A 7,026-nucleotide genomic window follows, 5' to 3' on the forward strand; every position below is an offset into this window, starting at 1 on the left:
TGCAAAAACGCACGTTTCAAACTAAAAGGAGTGAAGGAAAACGCTTCACATTCAAGAAGCCTTAGCGGAATCAACCAAAGTGCTCGAGCTCGGCTTCTCCAAAGAAGGATCGAAGTCCTAAAAAAGGACTCGACCTCAAAAGGAAGACCACGCTCGAGCAGGGGCACTGTTCATGCCCTGGGTCGAGCTGTATGACCCGGGTTGATTGACGACAAGTCGACCGACCTCTTCAGGTCAGGATTACCCGACCTCTTCTTAAAGAGTTCGGCCAAATCACCAAGAGAAGCCCAAAAAGGGCCCAAACAGAGGAACACGACCCAAGTCCAAAGGCAGCCCAAGCCTAGAAAAATAAGAGCGGTTCCCTTAAAGATAAGATAACTCCACTCAAAGATAAGATAAGATAGCTATCTTATCTCCAGAAAAGATCACTCTACAACATTATAAATACACTGGAGCACCCAGGTATAACTCATACTCTGATTCTACAAAAAACCTACTTAATACCCTTGCTAACTTAAGCATCGGTGTCCCTTGCAGGTACCACCATCCTCCGGTGACGAAGGATCAGCACCACCACTAAGCCCAACAAGTTGGACACAGCAATTCCGACCACCATCATCAAGTCAGACATAACAACTCCGACCAATACAAGAGATCTCATCTGAGATCGACCTACAGTTTCAGGTAACCCTCGGAACACCTACCATTGGAACTAACAAGTTTGAGCTTAAGCCTCAGTTAGTTTCTCGTCTGCAACAAAATTGCAAGTTCCATGGACTTCCACTAGAAGATCCACATCAGTTTCTAGCTGAATTCTTGCAAATCTGTGACACTGTTAAGACCAATGGATTAAATTATGAGGTGTACAGACTTATGCTCTTTCCCCTTGCTGTAAGAGATAGAGCTAGGATATCGTTGGACTTTCAACCTAAAGAAAGCCTAGACTGTTGGGAGAAGCTGGTCAATGCTTTCTTGGCCAAATTCTTTCCTCCTCAAAGGATGAGCAAAATCAGAGTGGAAGTTCAAACCTTCAGACAAAAAGAAGGTGAATCCCTCTATGAAGCTTGGGAAAGATACCAGCAACTGATCAGGAGGTGTCCTCCTGACATGCCCTTAGAATGGTCTATCTTAGGAACTTTCTATGATGGTCTGTCTGAGATGTCTAAAATATCATTGGACAGCTCTACAGGTGAATCATTCCACTTGAAGAAAATGCCTGCAGAAGCAAGAGAACTCATTGAGATGGTTACAAACAACCAATTCATGTACACCTCTGAGAGACACCGTGTGAAAAATGCGGTCCCTCAGAAGAAAGAAGTTTTTGAAGTTGACAATCTGAATGCTGTATTGGCTCAGAACAAGATCTTGACTTAGCAGGTCAATATGATCTCTCAGCATTTGACTGGAATGCAAGCTGCAGTTGGCAGCACTCAAGAAGCTTCTTCTGAATAGAAGCTTATGATCTTAAATAACCCACCATGGAAGAGGTGAATTACATAGGAGAACCCTATGGAAACACCTACATTCCCCCATGAAGGAATCATCCTAATCTTTCATGGAAGGATCAACAAAAGCCTCAGCAAGGCTTCAATAATAATCAAGGTGGAAGGAACCAAAACAGGTTCAATAACAGACCACCATTCCCATCTTCTCAGGAACATATGGAGACCCCTAAGTAGAGCATTTCTGATTTAGTTACTCTGGTCTCCAGCCTCTCGAAGACCACTCATAGTTTCATAACTGAAACAAGATCCTCCATTAGAAATTTGGAGATACAAGTTGGTCAACTAAGTAAGAGAATCCATGAGATCCCTCCTAACACTCTTACCAGTAACACTAAAGTGAACCCAAGAGAAGAGTACAAGGCCATCACCACTGAGGATGAGGCCAAATATGGAGAGACTAGGACGACTTTGAATGCCAGGGAGGAATACCTCAATGGGCATTCAATGCCCAAAATGGCCAAGAATCTGGCGCTAAACGCCAGTGAGGACTTCCTCACTGGGCATTCAATGGCCAAAATGGCACTAGAGCTGGCATTGAATGTAACAACCCTAATTTTCAAGTACGCAAGATCTTTTCTAAAGACACGGATTTCTCCGAAATATCAGTAAAGGGAACACCTCTTCTGTATCATCAAGCATCTCAATCCTCATTGTCATTATATTATCTTTAACTCAGGACCTTAGTTGGGACAGGCCCGACAATGCAATCGCAAAGAACCTAGTTTTTGAACCGTATCGGTTAGGAGTTCTGATTGTAGTTTTCGTAAATAGTCTCAGTTTGACGAACCAGACTCGACTCATGAGAGAAGAGAGATAATAGTATAATATTATCATTATATTAGTATTAGAAGATGCTTGAATGATATTACAAGGTTACCTGGTCTGTTTTAGTTAAAAATAGGAAATCGGTTTAACCGGTTTCATAGTTTACTGGTACAGCTTAGCACCAGCATTCTTTGATGACTTTAGCAATGCTAAGGTCTCATCATACATGTTCTATTATCATAATAAATATGTTACTAGTGTCATTTATGCTAGTAGCTCAAAAAATAATTTTTAGAGATGTTTTTACAAGTGTTCCGATACATCTAGTTTCAATAGTCATACACTGAGATATTTTAATATTATTTTAACCCACCTCCAATCCAACCAATTACAACTCACCTTACACCCCCAAGACACTCCAAGGCTGGTCATTTGCTCCCTTTGGCCGAAAATAACAAGAGAGAAAAGAGAGAAACTTTCTTGAACACTTAATCTTCAAAGCTTGATTTCTTCTGAACTAAAACTCAAATCAAAACTACGATTTCACCAAAATGATCCTCTCTTCTTCCTCTGCATAACCATGTAACTTATCAAGGCTGGAAATAAGGTGAGATGGCTGTTCCTTTCCCTTTTCAATTCAGTTTTCAAGGAAACATGCTTAAACATGTGTTTTCTTGATGTTCTTCCGTAGGAATCATGCTTAACTTGACTTGAGGGCCAAGAAACGTGACTTTCCAGAAAGTCTAAGGTTAGAAATCACCTCCTAACGTGATTAGGGAGATTTGGTTAGTTGAGGATTTTTGGATTTAAAGTTGTTCTTGATGTGATTTAGGAGGAAAAAGTGCTAAAGGACCACCTGAAAGTCTAACTGAATTAGGAGCAGCAAAATCAGGTAGGGATTGACGAATTTAATCTTGATTGATTGTGTTTGAGTTGTGTGATTATGATATGGTTTGGCTGTGCTTGAAATTGGTTGTTTGTATGAGTAATTCTTGTTGAAATTTTGGTGAAAATTTGATGAAATTTGATGAAATTCAAGCTATGAATGTGTGTTCTTGTGGCTGCTGGAAAACGAAACCCTAGAGCTTAAATTGAGCTTCAATTTGTGTTAAAATCATGTAGAAAAGATGGGGTTTTAGTGGCTGGAAATTTATTTTGAATTTTGGTAAAAATCGGTTGCTGAAAAGACTGAAAAACGGGTAAAACAGAGAAAGAATTTGAAGAATATACGAAGAACACGAAGAACACTTTGAGTGTGGTGAAGAACATTAAAGAACACCTTTTAGATCTTAGAAAGGGTAAGGAAGTAAAATTTTTGGTGTTTAAGGGGTTATATGGTAATTTCTGGAAGTTAGGGTGGTAAAAGTAGAAATATTAAAAGTTACGGGTGGTAAAAAGTGAATTTTAAAGGTTAAAAGTAAAAGGTAAGTTAATTTTCGAAAATTAATGATAAAATAATTAATAATAATAAAATATTAAATAATAATATTTAATTAAAAATAATATTTTAATAAAAATAATAAAATAATATGGAAAAGGCAGTTTTCTGTAAAAGCTTTAGAAAGATAACTTTAAGTGCAGAATCACATAATTACCTTCATAAAACACTTATGGAGTGGAAAGAACATATTAGTGAGGCAAAGATAAAGAAAAAATAAAAAGTTAAAGATAAGATAAAAACCAAAGAAAAAGTCTATAAAATTTTAATGACAGAAAAACAGACAGAGACTAGTGAACGAACTAGGGCAACTTAGTTAGTACTTGAGTTGCGAATAGGGTTAGGTATAATATGAAAAGTTAAACTGTTTCAATATAGACTTAATGAACCTATACTTGGGACAGGCTAGCTATTCATACCGAAATTTACATAAGCTTTAAATACACATGTTAAACAGAGAAATCAGAGCAGAATAAAGTAACATAGAGCATAGAGTAACCAGAGTAAAATAAAGAGAAAAAAAGAGAAAAGAATAATATGATTAAGAGAAATGGTTTGTGCCAGGATATTGTAAAAGTGAAAGATGTAAAGTTTGTACAGTATGATTGAACAGAGAAAGAAAGAGGTACTGCATAAGAATGTGAAAATGATGATGAATAATGAGAATAATGATGAATGATGATAATGAGAATGATTATGTAATGATCTGCTGCGTGAAGGCAGTCAGATAGATAGTGGTACGACCACAGAACGTTTTCCAGTGTTACACAGCTATTGAGAGCTGTACCTGCAACTGATAACCTAGGATCACTTGCAGAGGATATTAATTTATACACGGCTAGAATGCCGCACCTGTAAGGCAAGGATTGCTTACAGAGAATATGATTTCATACACGGCTGAAATGCTGCCACCTGTAAGGCAGAGTTTGCTTACAGAGGATATGACGCATACGTCGGTTAGTGAGAACTGTACCTATGCTGACTGGAAAACCATACCCATTTCAGCTGCTTCGGGTTATGTCGGGAGCGGGTAGAAACTGACAGAAGAGCTCATTACCTGCACTAGGGCTAGACATGCATCATACTTGGTTGTGCATTTTTTCTAATATGATTGTTGCATGAATGTATGCTTTCTTTGTTTGTATTCTATTCTCTGTGTCTGTGTTTGCGTTATTTTCTTGTATTCTTCTGTTTGTGTTCTGCTATCTGTTTTCTCTATCTTTTCTATTTATCTGTATCTTCTATTTATTGCTTTTTTATTCTGCTATTTATCTGCTAAACAACACAGAATTAATGAACTTAACTAATAACCCCGACCCTACTAAGAACTCCCCAGTTCTTAACCCCCTTTCTCTCCCTTCCCCCTTCAGATGGAAGCAAGAGTTCCTTTCCGTAGTTCGCTGACGACCGTTTGCGAAAAGGATTCCGCTCTAGGTAGTCTTCTGAGTCTAGGGTGAATCCCGTTCTCTGTTTATATGTATATACTATGATACCAGCCAATGTCTGCACCCCGTTTGTATGTGAACTTTAACCTAAATCCTATGTACGAGACTCCTGTTTTGTGGCTACTTGATGAGGTACCAGAGAGACGTCCTATGGAAATGTCTGATCATGCAGAGGAGTAGCATATGATGTTCTACCTTTTGGTGACGTTCCTCCTGACTTGAGTTTTGAAGACCTAGAACGTACTTTCCCTCGCTTTAGTAGTTTAGAAGGACCAGGTGAGTTTAGAGTCTAGGCTAGCCTAGGTGCCAGCTTAGGGACCTCTTGAATAGGTCAGGACCTGGGATGTTGTATGTATATATATGTATATAGATATTATTTAGCTATATCTAGGGGTGTTCTAACTAACAGTCTATATTCTAATAAAGGATGAATCACCGAATGTTGTCAACTACTTGTGATGTATTTATGTGTGGTTGTTTATAACTATTTTATCTGTTATTATTTGTGAATTGATTATAAATGATTCTGTTTATTAATCTAAATGTTTTTAAAAAAAAAGTACCTCGCTAACTAACTACGCTTCTAATAACGAATCAGGCTCATATAATAAATAATAGATAATAATTAGGATGACAAATTGGTAGCACTCAGTTTCTGGTATGTCATAGGCGTACGGAAAATTGGGTCGTTACATTGAACGCCAAGAAAGAGGTTCTTTCTGGGTGTTCAACGCCCAACTTAGCAAAAGAACTGGCGTTAAATGCCAGTGAAGGGGTGCATGATGGGCATTCAACGCCCAAAGAACCACCAGTACTGGCGTTGAACACTAGTAATGGTATACCTACTGAGTGTTCAAAACTCACTCATGAAATTCCTATCCAAGAATTAAAGAAAGCCAAGGCTCATATAGAGACCATAGAGGTTCCCTTTCATGCACTCTTGTAGTGCATGAATTCTGATGAGTATTCATCCCCTGATGAGGATGAGGACTCTAGGAAAGAGCAAGTTGCTCGGTACCTAAGAGCTCTCATGAAGCTGAATGCCAAGCTGTTTGGCACAAAACCTTTGGAAGAAGAACCTTCAGTGCTTACCAAAGAACTAAATGCTTTGGTTCAGCAGAAGTTACCTCAGAAGCTTCCAGATCCTGGACGCTTCCTAGTTCCTTGCACCATAGGCACTGTGACCTTTGAGAAGGCTCTGTGTGACCTAGGGTCAAGTATAAACCTCATGCCACTCTCTGTAATGGAGAATCTGGGATTCTATGAGGTACAAGTTACAAATATCTCACTAGAATGGCAGACAAATCAATGAAGAAAGCATATATCTTAGTAGAGGATGTCTTGGTGAAGGTTGAACACCTTTACATCCCTGTAAACTTCATTGTCTTAGATACTGGGGAAGATGAGGATGAATCCATCATCCTTGGAAGACTTTTCCTAGCCACTGCCAATGCTATCATTGATGTAGCTAAGAGAGAACTGATTTTGCAACTAGGGAAGGATCACATCTTGTTCAAGATGCCTCGCCCTAACTCTCCCTCTGAGAAAAAAGAGATAACTGTGTAAGACTTAGTGTTCTAACCATTTCTTTCAGTGCAGAGCTTTACTAAGCCCCCAAAAATCAATTCTAAGTTTGGTGTTGGGCAGCAATTAACTAGCACTGAGACCAAAGGTACTAGGAAGAAAGTACCTAAAGGTTAGAGGGAGAAGAAAGTCCCCACTGAAGGCCTCTCACCTGGCATGAGAGTTGTCTTCACCAAGAAACCAGTCATACCACATACAGTGAGTCGTGTAATATCTTTAGAGCATGTGCAGCTCATTCATGAGAAGACAGGAAGAAAGTTCACTGTAAGGGGAAAAATTCTGAGCCCAT

At 38.9% G+C, this 7,026-nt stretch overlaps 1 non-coding gene across 1 annotated transcript; it reads right to left on the reverse strand.

The window, feature by feature from the left end:
• Nucleotides 1-1,005: 1,005 nt before the first annotated feature.
• Nucleotides 1,006-1,114, reverse strand: LOC148567856 (small nucleolar RNA R71). The gene has a single exon (XR_015882478.1). It is a non-coding gene; the product is annotated as a small nucleolar RNA R71 (small nucleolar RNA).
• Between the last annotated feature and the right edge of the window lie 5,912 nt (nt 1,115-7,026).

Source organism: Arachis ipaensis, chromosome B4 (genome assembly GCF_059453495.1).
Source record: "Arachis ipaensis isolate K30076 ecotype BB chromosome B4, ASM5945349v1, whole genome shotgun sequence".
Taxonomy (NCBI): Eukaryota; Viridiplantae; Streptophyta; class Magnoliopsida; order Fabales; family Fabaceae; genus Arachis; species Arachis ipaensis.